Source organism: Monodon monoceros, unplaced genomic scaffold (assembly GCF_005190385.1).
Source record: "Monodon monoceros isolate NGI ecotype Baffin Bay Population unplaced genomic scaffold, NGI_Narwhal_1 Super_Scaffold_5, whole genome shotgun sequence".
Taxonomy (NCBI): domain Eukaryota; kingdom Metazoa; phylum Chordata; class Mammalia; order Artiodactyla; family Monodontidae; genus Monodon; species Monodon monoceros.
In genome coordinates, this window is record NW_021703782.1 from 18,506,766 (window position 1) to 18,527,095 (window position 20,330).

Sequence of the window (20,330 nt, forward strand, 5' to 3'; positions counted from 1 at the left end):
GTATCAGTTATTTTTGGAAGAGGAAGAACATAATGAAAGACAAAACTTAGAAAGTGAATTTATTTGCCTTGACTTATTTACCATAGTTTGAATAACCATAAAAAGTGTTAACATCTTAGCAAAGTTTGTTGAATTATGATAGACTTGTTTCCCGGGTTTAATGTTTATTGCCTTGCCTACAATATGAATGGTGCACTAGTTTTCTACTGCAGCCATAGCAAATTACCACAAACTTGGGGGCTTAAAGTAATAAACAGCCATTTATTATCTCACAATTCTGCAAATCAGAAGTCCAGGTACAGCGTGGCTTATACAGTTGTTGGCTTAGATTCTTACAGGCCAAAATCAAATGTTGGCAGGGCTTGCATTCCTTTCTAGAAAGCCTGGGAAAGAATCAGCTTTTAGGTTTATTATTGATGGGTTGTTGGCTAAAATCAGTTCCTCATAGTTGTAGAACTGAGTTCTGTTTCCTTCCTGGAAGTCAATAGAGGTTTTTCTCAGTTCCTAGATGCTACCTACATCCTTTAACTCATGAATCCCTCATCTAGCTTCAAAGTCAGCAATGGCCGATCAAGTCTTCCATTTTTTATTCTCTCTGACTTCCACTTTTACCTCTAAAGCCTTCTCTTCTTTCCTCCTCTACTTTTGAGGTTACCCAGATAACCCAGGAAAGTCTCCTATTTTAAAATCAGCTGATTAGTAGCCTTAATTACATCTGAAAAGTCTCTTTATAACAGTACCTAGATTGGTGTTTGATTGACTCACCGGGGACAGGAACCTAGTGGGAACATCTTTAGAATTCCACCTACTACGAAGGATTATTTTACTTTTCTGTATAAGCTCCCTAGAGAGCAAACATTCTGTGATATACTGAAATATTTTTTTCTGCTTTATATTGTCATTATTATTCCTTTCATTATTTAAGAAAACAAAGGTTCCTCATTTATGAAAGACCTGAGAGGATCTTTTTTTACAATCATATTACCTTCTGTGTTTATTTATAGATATTTATTGTTACTTTGATTAAATATGTAACCAGTTTTTTTTCCCCCTCAGGCACCCATGATCCTGATTAAGTTTCCAAACTACCTTTGACGACATCTTTTTTTTTAACTTTCACTTTCATAAAATCAGATCCTAAATATAATAAAAACAAATGAAAATTTTCAGGATATATTTTGCACCTAAAACTCAGAGATTCTCCAGAAGATACCTGATAATTTACAAAGATTTGTTCTTTCACCTTATAAAGAGAGGAGTGCTAAAAGTAATTAGTTTTTTGTTTTGTTTTCCATATGGCATGCAGAATCTTAGTTCCCTGACTAGGTATCAAACCCATGTTCCCTGCAGTGGAAGCTCAGAGTCTTAACCACTGGACCATCAGGGAAGTCCCTAGTTTTTTGTGGGTTTTTTGGACATATTAGCATTGATGAGTTTTGTGGGAAGAGTTGTCAAATCAGTAGAAATGCTCAGTCATATCTAAGTTAAATTTAAGTCAAATGTCCTTTAACATAACCATTTTAGAAAGTATATGCTTCATGAGATGTCCCCAAAAGTTTGACAGTGCCCTCACTTTCCATATGTTTTAACATTAGGAGAAACACTAAAATAGTATGAAGTAGTTATGCTGAGTTTTCCTGTATTTTTGGAGTCCTGGTGGTGCTTTGCCTTATATTAGGCAATGGCAGTGTAGTATTATTAATCATAATTTAAATTATTCTATAAAATGCTTACTTTTTAAAATTTTTATATAAAATGCACCTTTCTTTTTCATTTTGAATCTAGCATGTTCTAGGCCAGTGGTTCTCAGATGGGTATGTACATCAGATTTACCTATGGAATTTTGTAAATATACAGATGTCTAGGACCTACTCCAAATTTACTGCATGTCTTTATTTGATATTCTTGATTTATTCGTGGTGGTATAGTATATATAGCTCACAATTATATACTTGTCAAGATTTTTCCCTTACAAAAATTATGTTCATTCATTTTTATATATGAGATGTATCATTCTATACCTTTTTTGAAAATATGCTTAATTGGTGTACTTATAGACATTTTGTCTAAAACTTTTCTTTCTGACTATATTATGTTTTGTATGCCCCAGAAAAAGCCAAATTTCCTTGTCAGTTGATTATTCTTGTTATGAACTCTTATCAGAACCCTCACATTTGAAAATTACTGGTAATAAATTAATCACAGTCATTTTAAGTCTCTGTCATCTACAGATTCATAACAATTCATAACAATTTAGTAGAATCTGCTTCTGTAAACTGCAATGAAGCATTTTAAATGATGTAATATTATTCTTGCTGACTCTTTCCCCAAAACATGGACACCCCACCCCAATTCAGAAACTTTTATTCAAACTTCTTAGTTTGCATGGCAGTAAAATGATTTGCATACTGCATGGCAGTAAAATGATTTGCATAAGTTCAGTAAGAAGTTGTCCTCCTTTTTAGCAGGATATAATTGGAAAATTTGATTATGCAATCAAGACCTTGCCCAGAATGTCATATTTGAGAATAATGCTTGCTTAATCAGGTATGACTAGCAACTTTTAAGGAACTAAAGCTGACCTTATGGAACCAATGATTTCAAAGATCTCTTGGGAATGCTGGCTTGGTACTTGACTTACAGGGTCCAGCTTACAAGTGAGTAAGGAAGATCCCCTCTTGACAAGTCAGGACCCTCAGGTCCAAGAAAAGTTCATCCAAATTTATAGGTACTACAGGTGAATCTTGATTTGATGGCTTCTATTTTTATGTTTAGCTTCAGGACAGCCAATAATGAAGCAAATATGTAGAAATCATATAGATGTTCTATAGATTAAAACATCTGTTAGAAGATAATTATACCCATAATGATTTTTAACACCAAGCACTTGAATTTCCAGATTACCACAATGTGGTACAATAGTGACAATAAAAACAAAAACAGCAACAAAAGCAACCCCCTTCAAATCTATTAGTTAGTGGAAGGGTGAAGTCCATGATTTAATTGTTTAATTAGTAAACCAGGACTGGGAAATGTCCCAAGTGGGACATATGTGACATAAGTATAATACTAAAAATAATTTTCTATATAGAGTTTTTACTTTGAGAAAGATTTCATCTTCTAGTAAGATTTATGATTGGCGTATTAAATCTTCTCTAAGTGAAATTATTGTGATGACAAAGTGCTGCTGTAATTCACTTATGTAGCCATGAAATATAATGGTCATGAGAATGGACTCTGAGAATGTCCATGAGAACCTCCTTTAAGCTTTGGTTTCATCTTTATAAAAACCAAGATCATATAGGATTCTGTACAGAATGCTGAGAGAATTAAATGAGCAAAGGCAGGTCAAGGATTTAACATAGAACAGGAAAGGCATTAGGCTTTAGCCCCCCACACACCCCCTATCACATCATGGTGGTGGTGGTCCTATACTTTTCCTGAAGTAATTTAAGAAAGTTGCAGGACTACAATATTACTAAAATGACTGAGAACAGCAAATGATACTCCTACACGTATGAAATCAAAGCCAAGTGTTGGGAAATCCTATTTGGCCCATTCCAGGGTAATCTAAAATCTCAGCAACAACTGTCATATCATTGTGCTATACTACTACTGTCATACCAGTCTGTCAAAAAATTCAGTCTTAGCCTTTCTCCTCCTTCTCCTCCTCCTCCTTCTTCTTCCTCTTTCCTTTTACTGAAGCATAATTGATTTACAATGTGTTAATTTCTACTGTACATTATGGTTTGTAGTGGCTGAGTGGGTAGGTGGGAGCTCTTTTCTCCAGGGCAGCATGAGAATCCAAGAAGCTCATGTGGTACCAGGAAAAGAAGGCCATGTGATCTTCTGTACACCTTGTCCCCACAGAAAGCTGATACTTCCGTGTCCAGATCTTGCATGTTCCCTCAAACTCCATGAGCTTTCTTTCCAAGATGGGGTGAATTATTATTCTAATGGCCCCCAGTAAGCCATACCACAAGATACACCCCCTTGTTTTAGTCGTCTGTCGCTGAATAAATGTTGTTGTTTAAAGCCATTAGGTGCTGGGTGGTTTGTTATACAGAAGGAGATAAGTGAAACACAAGAGTGGATGAGGAATCTTTGATAAAGTTTCTCCTAAATTCTGGCTATTCGCTTCATAGATCTTGTCAGCTCCTCCAAGTGTTCCCTGGGATGGAGTATGAAACTCCACTTCTAGGACCTGCAGCTCTGCTTTCAGTCCCGTAGGTATTGCCCTTTTCTTCCTCTACCTCTCCGCTCTGAACTTGAGGCTGGTGTTAAAGTGAAGGCAGTCTTGTGGGGACTGTCTTCTCAAAGTTTACAGTTTTGCAAATTCATCACAATGTTAAATGGACTCAGTTTCTTCTTGGGTTTCAGGTGAGAGTATTTATTGAATTAAATGTGCTAATTAGAATTTTTTCATACTTATCTATTCACTTTCTATTTGAAAGCAGATATCTGTATGAGCAACCTTAACACCCTAGATCCTTGCTACTCAAATCTCTGCAATACCTCAGGAGCTTATTTGAATTTGCATCTAACAAGATCCCCTGGTGATTCATGGGCACATTCAAATTTGAGAAACATTGCCCTAGACACTTTACATTATAAAACAGGAAGTTTTAAATCCTAACATACTATTTACATATTATATGACATTGAATAAATTCCACTAAGTCGGAATTTGAAATACTTAAATGTAGGCAGTGCTAGTTTGTTACCATGTAAAGCAGTTTTGAGAAATCCAAGCAATTTTCTGGCAATCGCTTTGCAAATTTAAAGATGCAAAATGTGACCTAATGGAACAATGGTGACATTTTCTCTTCTAATGAAACAGAGCGGTTATGTTTTAATTTGAACCTCTGAGCTACCATCGCTGGCCTTCATCTCCCAACTCTTGGGGTGGCAACATTTTTACAGTTGGTTACTGGTGTGAAAATAAACAAAGACCACTCAAGTTAGAAAAAGAATCAGAAGCTATTTACAGGGGTAAACCACTATCATTTGTGTTTAGCAAAGACTCGAAGGCATAGAGGGAAGTGGGAAAGTTTTATAAGTGAAAATAAAGGAAAGGCTTCAGGGATGCTAAGTGTAGAAGGTGTTGGCTTGGGGAAGCTAAAGGTGGGCAAACCAGAAATGGAGCATCTTATGCTATTGGTTTGGAGACCATTTTTGGCTTTCTTTGATTGCTCTTGAGTTGGAAACAAGAGCACAAAATAAAGAAGTTGGCATTCATTGACCAAGTTCTGAGTTCTCTTGGCTGATTGTTGCAGAAGTTATGGGTAGAGTTCTATTGTCATATATGGTCTGTCCATGTCCATTTGTAGGTTCATTCTTTCACTGGGAGGCTAATTATGCTGTTTGTACAGTATACTGTGTTTTCAAATGGAAACTGCACTGCAACAGCAGCAGAGAAATGCTTTTAGAATCAAACGCTTGTTCGTAAGGAAATACATTTGTGAGACAAAAAAAAAAAAATCAGATAAATAATAGACCTATCTCAAAATACCACATTAGCCCACTTGGTAACATTATTGACCTAGTTGAAAAGATTTGCTTGCAAATGTTTATCCAAGTAATAAAGACTGACTGCTGTTTGTTTTCAGAAATTGTCCACATTATAGAAGTTGCTCTCTTTGCATTAAGGAGATATCTACCAGAGCTCTGGACTGATTCCTCATTGTTTTGAATCTTGGAATTGAAATGTGTTGGGGTTGATGTAAGATGGGAAAGCGTATTCCACAAGGGGATATTCTACAAAGGCATATTCAATTTTGCGGAGTCCTGAGAGACAATTGCCTTCAGATTGAGATACATCGTGTCCCTAAAATGTGTCTGCAGCCCAGACATTCTTGATCATCTTTCCTTCCAATCCAGTTGAGGCATCCCTTCAGAAAAATCAGATCTGTCTATTCTTACCTCCTTTGAATTAGCCCACTTTGCTTTGGAACCTTTAACTTTTCCCTTTCTACCAGCTCCTCACCATGAAATTTTAAACTTATTTAATTATCACTCTTCTGAAAATAAACAAATACTCTTTTGGCCATATTTTCTTACAAATATCTCTCCTCTGCTCCATGAAAGAATGGTCTCTACTTGTCCCCACTTACTTTCTTTTCACTTACTCTTCACTCCTTTCCAATCTAATTTTTGTCCTCATAATCCACAGCCATCTGGCTTATTTTAGTCCTAATATTGCTTTTTCTGCAGAATTGTGACTTAAAACATTTCCATCAGTTTCTTTTTCCTTTTTCTTTCTGATTCACTCTATTTCTCTGCTTCCCCTCCTTTTTTCCTTCATGGTCTGTCTTTAAATGGATACACCTTAATTCAGGGATTTGGATCTTGGTCCTCTTCTCATTGCACGGTTATTCCTGAGAAACCTAATTTGCCCTTGGACTTCACCTATTGAAATGATGTTGACTCCGTTAACTACATCTCTAGCTTGGAACTCTCTCCAAATGTGTGCATCTGTATTCTTTTTTTAAATTTACTGAAGTATAATTGATTTACAATGTGTTAATTTCTACTGTACAACAAAGTGATTCTGCTACACATAGATATAGATATATACATATAGATATACACACACACATTCTTTTTCATATTCTTTTCCATTATGGTTTATCACAGGATATTGAATATACTTCCCTGTGCTATACAGTAAGACCTTGTTGTTTAACCTTTCTCTATATAATAGTTTTCATCTGCCAATCCCAAACTCCCAATCTATCTCTCCCCCACCACCTCTCCCCCTTGGCAGCCACCAGTCTGTTCTTTGTGTCTGAATATTTTTCTGTTTCATAGATAAGTTCATTTGTGTCATATTTTAGATTCCACATATAGCTGATATCATATGGTATTTGTCTTTCTCGTTCTGACTTACTTCACTTAGTATGATAATCTCTAGGTCTATCCACATACCTGCAAATGGTGTTATTTCATTCTTTTCTATAGATGAGTAGTATTCCACTGTATATATGTACCACATCTTCTTTATCCATCCATCCAAAAGTCGATGGACATTTAGGTTGCTTCCATGTCTTGGCTATTGTAAATAGTGCTGCAATGAACATCGAGGTGCATGTATTTTTTCAAACTACAGTTTTGCCTGGATACGTACCCAGGAGTGAGACTGCAAGATCATATGACAACTCTATTTTTAGTTTTTTGAGGAAGCTCCATACTCTTTTCCATAGTGGCTGCACCAGTTTACATTCCCACCAACAGTGCAGGAGAGTTCCCTTTTCTCCACACCCTCTCCAGCATTTGCTGTTTGTAGACTTTTTAATGATGGCCATTCTGACTGGTGTGAGGGAGTACCTCATTGAAGTTTTGATTTGCATTTCTCTAATAATTAGTGATGTTGAGCATCTTTTCATGTGTCCCAGGCAATTTTTATTCTTGCCAATTAATACTTTCATGTTCAGGTTATACATTAGAAAAACCATTTTAGGTTCTTTTAAATCCATGAAACCAATTCCTGTGATTTCTCCAGAGTTAGAGTCTAGAGGCTACCGATTTCACAGATGCAAATTATTGTGCTGGAGGCTGAACCATGGACAACTGCCCTCCACGTGTGGATTATGTGTAAGTCAGGGTTGTGGAAGGACATATCTGAGGGTAGAAAAAACCCAACAGGTAAAGTGAGTCACAACCATTAACCTTAATACCTTATTTTTTCAATGATTTGTTTCTATTTAAGCACCACCTAATGTTTCTTGTTTATCTAATAATTTTATTTTAAAAATAAATATTCATGATTGTAATTTTTTGTTGCATAGCTTTAAACCACCTTAGCTTTTTTGTTGCATAGCTTTAAACCACCTTAATTGTAATATATTGTTATAGTTCATTAATTACTATTTCTAATGTTTTATTTTGTGATCATTCTTATTAAATGAAATTAAAATGTACACATTTTTTGAAAATAGGCTATTTTTAAAGCAGTTTTAGGTCACAGAAAATTGAGCAGAAAGTACAGAGAATTCCTATATACCCTCATCCTCACAAATGCACAGCCTTCCCCACTATCAACAGCCTACCCCTAAGTGGTACATTTGCTACAACCTATGAACCTACATTGACATAGTTGACTATATTTATGTGGATCTATCTTGGGCTCTCTATTCTGTTTCATCAATTGATCGATCAATCTATCTTTTTTTGTTTAAATCAATATCACTCTGTCTTCATTTCTGTAGCTTTATAGTAAGTCCTTAAATCTGGAGTTGTCAGTTCTCTTACTCTGTTCTCCTCCTTCAATATTGTGTTAGCTATTCTGGGTCTCCAAATAAACTTTAGAATCTGTACATCAATGCATACAAAACAACTTGCTGGAATTTTGACTAGAATTGTGTTGAGTGCATAGATCAAGCTTGGAAGATCTGGTACCTTGACAATATTGAGTTTTCCTATGCATGGAATATCTTTCCATTTACTTAGTCATTTGTTTTCATTCATCAGTGCTTTAAAGTTTCCCCAGTACAGATCTTGTATACATATTTTTTTAGATTCATATCTAAGTATTTCAATTTTGAGGTTCTAATATAAATGTATTGTGTTTTTAATTTCAAATTCTGATTGTTCATTACCGGTTCACAAAATACATGGCTTTCACTTTTTAGCTTTCCTGTCACACAGGCTCAAAACAGAAATATAGCAACAGGAGTCACTTATCTCTGAATTTTTTTTTTCAGTAAATATCTGCACTCAACCAAACTGAAACCTAAAACATGGGCAAATGAGCTTAAGTTTCCTCCTTTCCACTTTCCACAAGTCAACGGAAACTTAATGGACAATATCATTATTTCTTAAATGGGTAATGAAGAAATTCAACAGATAAACCTGGAAATTTATCCATTAAAAATTATTTTTCAAGAATTCTAAAAGAATTAATGTCTTTATTTCATTTGAAAAAATAAAACACTTATTCACAATAAATATAATATCTTGGCAGAGCTCTCACTTCACTGATCTGTGTGGGACTGAATCTGCCTGGGCATTATTCTTCAGTGGGGGAGGGGATGACTGCTTTAATCTTTTCCATATGTGTCATTGACAATGGACCCTCAAGGGAATGCATTTCTCAACATTGATAAAAATTATAATATCTGCCAAAAGACTGACATGCTGGTTGACTTAGAAAGGTTTATTACTGAATTCAAGATAGGCTTGGCAGTTTCTGATACCAAGTCATGTGCTCAGACACTATCATATTTGGAATCTGAGAGGTATATCTTGCAGGAGATTTGGAATTAAAGCTCACTTGTGTGAATTTTAAGCCTTCTTGTATTAAATGCACAGCAGCTTGACAAGGCAGAGTCTTCAACTGTCTGACAAAAAATCAGATTATTGTGGATGATATACATGTCCCTCACTTGCAGACCTCATGAGCCTCAAGTTTGAGCAAGAAGAGCTTACATGTAGCTCTTAGGCTGTTCACAATCAATAGAATGGCTTTTAATTTTAGGCCTAACATAAGCTATTATTCCTACAAGGCTGGCATTTTTGTGAATTTTTAATATATATTTGGTTCTCCATGGTTACTACCTGTCCACATGAAAAGCAAAAACTGGAATAATAAGGAAATTGTAATACACTGTCACGTTAGTTTGGGCCTCCTCTTTTCTCTTGAGAGTTCGATAAAATCGAATGAAATACTCAACTCCAAGTCCTGTGGAATTCCTCAAAAGTTGTGAAATTTCCCAGATGAGCTAAGATTGCATGGCCTTTCTGGCTGAGAATTTCTGTTTCTTCATTTCATAGATTACTTTATATCCATGATCCATATATATTAACTCATAAATGAAACCAATTTCCTTCCTTAATTTCAATAACCATACAAACACAATTAATAAGTAATTAAGGAAATAATAATGCTGTTATATTAATATAGGACTAAAAAATATGAAAATAGTCAATTGGACATCTTGGAAGTGCAAATGACATTGAAAAAAAGATAAACCTCAAGATATGAGGTGAACAGAAGATTAGTAGAAGTAGCAATTTATAATATAATTTATAATTTATTCTGAAATGAAATTGTATTTATTTGGGCTAGAAGGAGAACTATCCACTGAACATGATATCATAATATTATGAAATAGAAAAGTAAATGAAAGAGAAGTTAAGAGAGATTGAGAGTCCCAATTGAGATAGACCAAATAAAAGTTAATGAGGTTCCAGAAGTGGAGAATAGTGAAGAGAAGGGAATTCTTTTATTTCATTTTCCTGATTCAAAAATATTTATAATCTATCAATTAATTTTGTAATTACTACATTCCTCTCCCCTTACCCAGTTCATCTTGTTCAGATGAGGCAATCAATTAATCTGTTCTTCCTTCCACATTCTTTCACCTCTCCCCTTGATTGTTCATTATATATATCAATCCTACGTTGTCAGGTCATATAACATTTTTATTATATCCAGGCTCCAGTTGCCACATCTGTTTTAGTCTCAAAATTAAGATATACAAAGTTCATTGCCAATCTTTCTGCCTTATTTTGCTGGCAAGTCTTGATTAGAAGAAATCTATTCTCCAAGAGTCTCCTCAAGTAGCATTCACAGGAAAAATATCCCCTGAGTTTTTCCATGTTTAAAACTATCAGTTAGTATTTTTGATAAAGGAGGAAAGAATATACAATGGAGAAAAGACAGCCTCTTCAATGAGTGGTGCTGGGAAAACTGGACAGCTACATGGAAAAGGATGAAATTAGAACACTCCCTAACACCATACACAAAAATAAGCTCAAAATGGATTAAAGACCTAAATGTAAGGTCAGACACTATAAAACTCTTAGAGGAAAACATAGACAGAACACTTTATGACATAAATCACAGCAAGAAACTTTTTGACCCACCTCCTAGAGAAATGGAAATAAAAACAAAAATTAAAAAATGGGACCTAATGAGACTCAAAAGCTTTTGCACAACAAAGGAAACCATAAACAAGACAAAAAGACAACCCTCAGAATGGGAGAAAATATTTGCAAATGAAGCAACTGACAAAGGATTAATCTCCAAAATTTACAAGCAGCTCATGCAGCTCAATATCAAAATAAAACAAACAACCCAATCCAAAAATGGGCAGAAGACCTAAATAGACATTTCTCCAAAGAAGATATACAGACTGCCAACAAACACATGAAAGGTTGCTCAGCATCACAAATCATTAGAGAAATGCAAATGAAAGCTACAATGAGGTATCACCTCACACCAATCAGACTGACAATCATCAAAAAATCTACAAACAATAAATGCTGGCGAGGGTGTGGAGAAAAGGAGCCCTCTTGCACTGTTGGTGGGAATGTAAATTGATACAGCCACTATGGAGATCAGTATGGAGGTTCCTTAAAAAACTAAAAGTAGAACTACCATACAACCCAGCGATCCCTCTACTGGACATATACCCTGAGAAAACCATAATTCCAAAAGAGTCATGTACCACAATGTTCATTGCAGCTCTATTTACAATAGCCATGACATGGAAGCAACCTAAAAGTGTCCATCGACAGATGAATGGATAAGAAGATGTGGCACATATATACAATGGAATATTTCTCAGCCATATAAAGAAATGAAATTGAGTTATTTGTAGTAAGGTGGATGGACCTAGAGTCTGTCATTCAGAGTGAAGTAAGTCAGAAAGAAAACCAAATACTGCATGCTAACACATATATATGGAATCTAAAAAATAATAATAATAAATGGTTTTGAAGAACCTAGGGGCAGGACAGGAATAAAGATGCAGACGTAGAGACTGGACTTGAGACACGGGGAGTGGGAAGGGTAAGCTGGGACAAAGTGAGAGAGTGGCATGGACATATATACACTACCAAATGTAAAATAGATAGCTAGTGGGAAGCAGCCACATAGCACAGGGAGATCAGCTCGGTGCTCTGTGACCACCTAGAGGAGTGAGATAGGGAGGGTGGGAGGGAGACACAAGAGGGAGGAGATATAGATATGAGGATATATGTATATGTATAGCTGATTCACTTTGTTATAAAGCAGAAACTAACACACCATTGTAAAGCAATTATACTGCAATAAGGATGTTTAAAAATAAATAAATAAAATGCATACCTTTGCTCAAAATTAAATAAATAAAACTATCAACTAGACTGAATGTATAATTCTAGATTCATACTAAATATGAAAGTTATTAAAAATGTGATATTTTAGTAACAATATATAACATTATATTAAGACACATCATTATATTAAGACACATTTATTCATTCATTCAAAATATATTTTGAGCACCCACTCTATTAGTGTCACTGTAATAAAAATGGAAAACCTTACAGAGAAGGAAAACACATCAGCCTATTTTCTAGTGAAGAAAAAGTGTAGTGAAGAAGATATAATTAAATAAACACAATAATAAACAAGCTATTTTATTCTAAATTAAATGGTCTGAAGAAAAGAAATTCAGTTCTCTGAGAAGATTTTACAGAGGAACTCAAATCTGGAGAGTAGAGGCAGGAAGGGCTTCCCAAAAAAGTGATGCTTTTTAAATTTTTATTTTATATTGGAGTATCATTTATTAACAATGTTGTGTTAGTTTCAGGTGTACAGCAAAGTGATTCAGTTATACATATACATGTATCTATTCTTTTTCAAATTATTATGAGAAAACAATTTAGGTTATTACAGAGTATTGAGCCTAGTTCCCTGTGCTATACAGTAGGTCCTTGTTGTTTATCTATTTTAAATATAGCAGTGTGTACATGTCAATCCTAAATCCCAATCTATCCGTCCCTCTCACCCTTCCCCCCTGGTAACCATAAATTCATCTCTAAGTCTGTGAGAAAAATATGGAACGCTTCATGGATTTGCATGTTATCCTTGCCCAGGGGCCATGTTAATTTTCTCTATATGGTTCCAATTTTAGTATACGTGCTGCCAAAGTGACACCAAAGGAAGTGATGCTTGAGATGGTCAGGAGGAGTGAGCGTTAACTGTGGGGTTGATAGAGTCTTCAGGGGAAACACCATCCACAAAGCTTCATGGCGAAGAAGGCATGAACAATTGGGGAAAAGGCTGTGTGGCTGTGGGAGGGAAGGATGGAGGGAAAGCACCAGATGAGTTTGGAGATCCAGGTATGCTCCTGGTCATCCAGGGCCTTAGAGACTGTGGAAAGATGTTGGTGCTTACCCCGAGATCAATGAGAAACAAGTAATGAGGTTTAATAATGTGTGTGTGTGTGCACATGGGCATGCACACATAAGAGGCAGATAAAATTATTAGATTTGTGTTATGAAAAGAGAACTCTGGCTTCAGTCTGAAGAAAATAAAAGAGAGTTCAATTGACATGAGGAATCCAGTTAGTAGGATTAGAGATAAAAAGTAACTACAGTTTACTCTGGAATGGTAGCAGTGGGTGAAGCACAATAAATGAACATGAGATCTAAGAAGTGACTGAGAAGAGACTTAATGATTCACATTAAGCACTGAATGTGACAATTTACCTAAATTTCTATACTAGCAGATAAGAAACTGATAACCACCAAGATACGTACCTAAGTGTTGGGTTAATTTAGCAGATGATTTTTTGATACTTTAAGTGGTGCTTAAGGAATTTGAACAATGCAAAACTACATTGGTGTTATCTGGGTCTCTATCAAAGTTTAATATATTCTATCCAGTTTTTCTCGTGTCACAAATGAGCTTTTAAAGATTCCTCTATTGGAAACTGCTCTTTCAGAAGTGAAGTGACAGCTGTTCAGTGAGTCATTTCTAACAGTATGATCTCAGCTGCAAGTATTTAGGTAATCACATGGCTTGAAAAGAGGTGCCTGTGATAACCTGGATTACTGTTGACTGCTACTGTGTACTTTGGCAGCTCACATCTCATCTGTGTACCTGTAGGGCTCTAAGGTCAACTATGGGGAATAAGTCATCAAAGTGGTTTCAGTGAAAAGCTTTATTAAAGCTATCAATACAAGAGTTATTTTTATAGCCATTGATTCTATGTTGTCCAATATTTTCCAAGCAGCTATTCAGTTAAAATGGTCACTTTTCAAACACATGAGGGGTGTACAAATATGTTTGCATGGTTGAATCAATGACATTTAGGTAAAAAAATGAGCCAGTGATTTATTTCTGACACTAGGCAGGTGTCAAACAATATTAATGTCTAAATCAACAGATGAGCACAGAAGAATTGCAACAAGCCCTGTGACACAGATGGCAGCGTAATGGGGTCCATCTTTCATCAACTTAACCAAACGCCTCCCCTTCCTAATGCCTCTTCCCTTAGGATAGTGGGCTTTGGAATGACATGTGTACAAGTGAATCTCCTACTTAACAGATGCTGAGGGATGAGTGCTGACAGTAAATAGCCAGATGGTTATTAGACAGATCTCTTGCATGATTCAAAGTAGAATGACAACTCTATGCAGAGGTGACAAGACATGGACAAACTTTTCATGTAAGTTTTAGAAAATTAGAGTAAACCAAGGGCTTATAAATAACATGAAAAAAGGCCCCAAAGTGGCTGAACTTAGTAAATGTTTGACTAATAAATCATCTAGGGAAATCCAAGCCAAAGTTCAATTAGAAGCTGTATGGACAGGAGCTAAAACCCAAGCAAAGGCCTTTGGGGAAGCTTTTGGCAGTCCAGCCACATTAATGAGATAAGGCTTAGGGCTCAGGGCCAGCCAGAGCCTCAGGGAGCACCACAGGCTGTGACTTGAGTCTTACCCCCAGGGCCTCAATCAAGGAAGGGCTGGTAGAGAGCAATCCTGAAGTGGTCAGAGGAGCTTTCTTGCCCAAATTGCAGCCCACCTTCAAAGGGACACTGCTGATACAGTGTCTGCTTCCATCTGTCATCTAACAGAAAGGGGTGAGCCTATTCTGTAAGAGATGACAAACTTGCATGTGCCCACAGAGTTTTCCTTCTGTGGAATCTGCATGATTTTTTTAAACATCTTTATTGGAGTATAATTACTTTACAATATTGTGTTAGTTTCAACCATATAACAAACTGAATCAGCTATATGTATACGTATATCCCCATATCCCCTCCCTCAGGTGCCTCCCTCTCACCCTCCCTATCCCACCCCTCCAGGTGGTCACAAAGCACCGAGGGTTCGTGCCTAATCTCCCTGTGCTATGCAGCTGCTTCCCACTAGCTATCTATTTTTTTCTTTTACATTTGGTAGCGTATATATTTCAGTGCTACTCACTCACACTCTCCCAGCTTACGATTCCCCCCACACTGTGTCCTCAAATCGATTCTCTACATCTGCATCTTTATTCCTGTCCTGCTCCTAGGTTCATCAGAACCTTTTTCTTAATTTTTTTAGATTCTATATATATATGTGTGTTAGCATATGGTATTTGTTCTTTTCTTTCTCACTTACTTCACTCTGTATGACAGACTCTAAGTCCATCCACCTCACTACAAATAACTGAATTTCATTTCTTTTTATGGCTGAGTAATATTCCATTGTATATATGTGCCACATCTTTATCCATTCATCTGTTGATGGACACCTAGGTTGCTTAAATGTCCTGGCTATTGTAAATACTGCTGCAATGAACATTGTGGTTCATAACTCTTTTTGAATTATGGTTTTCTCAGGGTATATGTCCACTAGTGGGATTCCTGGGTCATATGGTAGTTCTACTTTTAGTTTTTTAAGGAATCTCCATACTGTTCTCTATAGTGGCTGTATCAATTTACATTCCCATGAAAAGTACAAGAGGGTACCCTTTTCTCCACACCCTCTCCAGCATTTATTGTTTGTAGATTTTTTGATGATGGCCATTCTGACTGGTGTGAGGTGATACCTCATTGTAGTTTTGATTTGCATTTATCTAATGATTAGTGATCTTGAGCATCCTTTCATGTGTTTGTTGGCAATCTGTACATCTTCTTTGGAGAAATGTCTGTTTAGGTCTTCTGCCCATTTTTGGATTGGGTTGTTTGTTATTTTGATATTGAGCTGCATGAGCTGCTTGTAAATTTTGGAGATTAATCCTTTGTCAGTTGCTTCATTGGCAAATATTTTCTCCCATTCTGACGGTTGTCTCTTCATCTTGTTTATGGTTTCCTTTGTTGTGCAAAAGCTTTTAAGTTTCATTAGGTCCCATTTGTTTATATTTATTTTTATTTCCATTTCTCTGAGAGGTGGGTCAAAAAGGATCTTGCTGTGATTTACGTCATAGAGTGTTCTGCTTATGTTTTTCTCTAAGAGTTTTACAGTGTCTGGCCTTACATTTAGGACTTTAATCCATTTTGAGTTTATTTTTGTGTATGGTGTTTGGGAGTGTTCTAATTTCATTCTTTTCCACGTAGCTGTCCATTTTCCCCAGCACCACTTATTGAAGAGGTTTTGTATATTCTTGCCTCCTTTGTCAAAGAAAAGTTGACCATATGTGCATGGGTTGAGCTCTGGGCTTTCTATGCTGTTCCATTGATCTGTATTTCTGTTTTTGTGCCAGTACCAAACTGTCTTCATTACTGTAGCTTTGTAGAATAGTCTGAAGTCAGGGAGTCTGATCCTTTCAGATCAGTTTTTCTTTCTCAGGATTGCTTTGGCTATTTGGGGTCTTTTGTGTTTCCATGCAAATTGTAAAATTTTTTGCTCTAGTTCTGTGAAAAATGCCATTGGTAGTTTGATAGGGATTGCATTGAATCTGTAGATAGCTTTGGGTCGTATACGCATTTTCACAATGTTTATTCTTCCAATCCAAGAACATGGTATACCTCTCCATCTATTTCTATCGTCTTTAATTTCTTTCATCAGTGTCTTATAGTTTTCTGCATACAGGTCTTTTGTCTCCTTAGGTAGGTTTATTCCTAGGTATTTTATTCTTTTTGTTGCAATGAAAAATGGGAGTGTTTCCTTAATTTCTCTTTCAGATTTTTCATCATTAGTGTATAGGAATGCAAGAGATTCTGTGCATTAATTTTGTATCCTGCTACTTTACCAAATTTATTGATTAGCTCTAGTAGTTTTCTGGTAGCATCTTTAGGATTCTCTATGTATAGTATCATGTCATATGCAAATAGTGACAGTTTTACTTCTTCTTTCTGATCTGGATTCCTTTTATTCTTTTTCTTCTCTGATTGCTGTGACTAAAACTTCCAACACTATGTTGAATAATAGTGGTTAGAGTGGACAACCTTGTCTTCTTCCTGATCTTAGAGGAAATGGTTTGAGTTTTTCACGATTGAGAGCAATGTTGGCTGTGGGTTTGTTATATATACCCTTTATTATGTTGATGTAGGTTCCTTCTATGCCAACTTTCTGGAGAGTTTTTATCATGAATGGGTGTTGAATTCTGGCGAAAGTTTTTCTGCATCTATTGAGATTATCATATGGTTTTTATCCTTCAGTTTGTTAATATGGTTTATCACATTGATTGATTTGCGTATATTGAAGAATTCTTGCATTCTTGGGATAAACCCCACTTTATGGTGGTATATGATCCTTTTAATGTGCTGTTGGATTCTATTTACTAGTATTTTGTTGGGGATTTTTGCATCTGTGTTCACCAGTGATATTGGCCTGTAGTTTTCCTTTTTGGTGACATCTTTTTCTGGTTTTCGTATCAGGGTGATGGTGGCCTCATAGAATGAGGTTGGGAATGTTCCTCCCTCTGCTATATTTTGGAAAAATTTGAGAAGGATAAATGTTAGCTCTTCTCTAAATGTTTGATAGAATTCGCCTGTGAAGCCATCTGGTTCTGGTCTTTTGTTTGTTGGACAATTTTTAATCAGAGACTCAATTTCAGTGCTTGTGATTGGTCTGTTCACATTTTCTATTTCTTCCTGGTTCAGTCTTGGAAGTTTATACCTTTCTAAGAATTTGTCCACTTCTTCCAGGTTGTCCACTTTATTGGCATATAGCTGCTTGTAGTAATCTCTCATGATCCTTTGTATTTCTGCAGTGTCAGTTGTTACTTCTCCTTTTTCACTTCTAATTCTATTGATTTGAGTCTTCTCCCTTTTTTTCTTGATGACTCTGGCTAATGGTTTATCAATTTTGTTTATCTTCTCATAGAACCAGCTTTTAGTTTCACTGATCTTTGCTATTCTGTCCTTCATTTCTTTTTCATTTATTTCTGATCTGATCTTTATGCTTTCTTTCCTTCTGCTAACTTTGGGTGTTTTGTGTTTTGTTTTGTTTTGTCGTTCTTCTTTCTCTAATTGCTTTAGGTGTAAAGTTAGGTTGTCTATTTGAGATTTCTCTTCTTTCTTGAGGAAGAATTTTATTGCTATAAACTTCCCTCTTAGAACTGCTTTTGCTGCATCCCACAGGCTTTGGATCATTGTGTTTTCATTGTCATTTGTTTCTAGGTATTTTTTTTATTAGTTTTTTAATTCTTCAGTGATCTTTGGTTATTTAGTAGCATATTGTTTAGCCTCCTAAACAATAGGAGGTTATTTTACAGTTTTTTTTCCTGTAATTCCTATCTGGTCTCATAGTGTTATTGTCAGAAAAGATACTTGATACAATCTCAATTTTCTTAAATTTACCGAGGGTTGATTTGCAACCCAAGATATGATGTATTCTGGAAAATGTTCCATGAGCACTTGAGAAGAAAGTGTATTCTCTTGTTTATGGATGGAATGTCATATAAATATTGATAAAGTCCATCTGGACTAATGTCTCATTTAAAGCTTGTGTTTCCTTATTTATTTCCATTTTGGATCATCTGTCCTTTGGTGAAAATGGGGTGTTAAAGTTCCCTAGTATTATTTTGTTACTGTTGACTACTTTTATGGCTATTAGTATTGGCCTTATGTATTGAGGCGTTACTATGTTGGGTGCATAAATATTTACAGTTGTTATATTTTCTTCCTGGATTGATCCCTTGTCATTATGTAGTGTCCTTATTGGGCTCTTGTAATAGTCTTAGTTTTAAAGTCTATTTTATATGATATGAGTATTGCTACTCCAGCTTTCTTTTGATTTCCATTTGCATGCAATACCTATTTCTATCCCCTCACTTTCAGTCTGTATGTGTCCCTAGGTCTGAAGTGGGTCTCTTGTAGACAGCGTATATATGGGTCTTGTTTTTTTATCCATTTAGCAAGCCTGTGTCTTTTGGTTGGAGCATTTAATACATTTACCTTTGGGGTAATTATTGAGATGTACGTTCCTATTACCATTTTCTTAGTTGTTTTGGGTTTGCTTTTATAGGTCTTTTCCTTCTCTTGTGTTTCCCACCTAGAGAAATGCCTTTAGCATTTGTTGTAAAGCTGGTTTGGTGTTGCTGCATTCTCTTAACTTTTGCTTGTCTGTAAAGCTTTTGATTTCTCCATTGAATTTGAATGAGATCCTTGCTAGGTAGAGTAATCTTGGTTGTAGGTTTTTCCTTTTCATCACTTTAAATATGTCCTGCCACTCCCTTCTGGCTTGCAGAGTTTCTGTTGAAATATCAGCTGTTAACCTTATGGGAATTCCCTTGTATGTTGCTTTTCCCTTGCTCCTTGTAATAATTTTTCTTTGTATTTAATTTTTGATAGTTTGATTAATATGTGTCTTGGCCTGTTTACCCTTGGGTTTACCTTGTATGGGACTCTCTGCACTTCTTGGATTTGACTATTTCCTTTCCCATGTTAGGGAAGTTTTTGACTATAATCTCTTAAAATATTTTCTCAGAGCTTTTCTTTTTCTCTTCTTCTTCTGGGACCAGTATAATTCAATTGTTGGTTCATTTAATGTTGTCCCAGAAGTCTCTGAGACTGTCCTCAATTCTTTTCATTCCTTTTTCTTTATTCTGCTCCCTGGCAGTTATTTCCACTATTCTATCTTCCAGGTCACTTATCCCATTTTCTGCCTCAGTTATTCTGCTTTTGATTCCTTCTAGAGTACTTTTAATTTCATCTATTGTGCTGTTAATCATTGTTTGTTTGCTCTTTAGTTCTTCTAGGTTCTTGTTAAACATTTCTTTTATTTTCTCCATTCTCTTTCCCAGATTTTGGATCATCTTAACTATCATTACTCTGAATTCTTTTTCAGGTAGTCTGCCTATTTCATCTTCCTTTGTTTGGTCTGGTGGGTTTTTACCTTGCTCCTTCATCTGCTGCATATTTCTCTGTCTTCTCATTTTGTTGAACTTACTGTGTTTGGGATCTCCTTTTCTCAGGCTGCAGGTTCGTAGTTATTATTGTTTTGGTGTCTGTCCCCAGTGGGTGAAGTTGGTTCAGTTGCTTGTGTACACTTCCTGGTGGGGAACTGGTCCTGTGTTCTATTGAGTGGAGCTGGATCCTGTCCTTCTGGTTGGCAGGTCTGCATCCAGTGATGTATTTTGGGCTGTCTGTGAACTTAGTACGATTTAGGCAGCCTCTCTGGTAATGGGT

General features: G+C 36.0%; 1 non-coding gene across 1 annotated transcript; it reads right to left on the reverse strand.

Moving 5' to 3' along the window:
• Nucleotides 1-12,819: 12,819 nt before the first annotated feature.
• Nucleotides 12,820-12,925, reverse strand: LOC114884911. Its single transcript, XR_003790971.1, has one exon. It is a non-coding gene; the product is annotated as a U6 spliceosomal RNA (small nuclear RNA).
• Nucleotides 12,926-20,330: the final 7,405 nt, after the last annotated feature.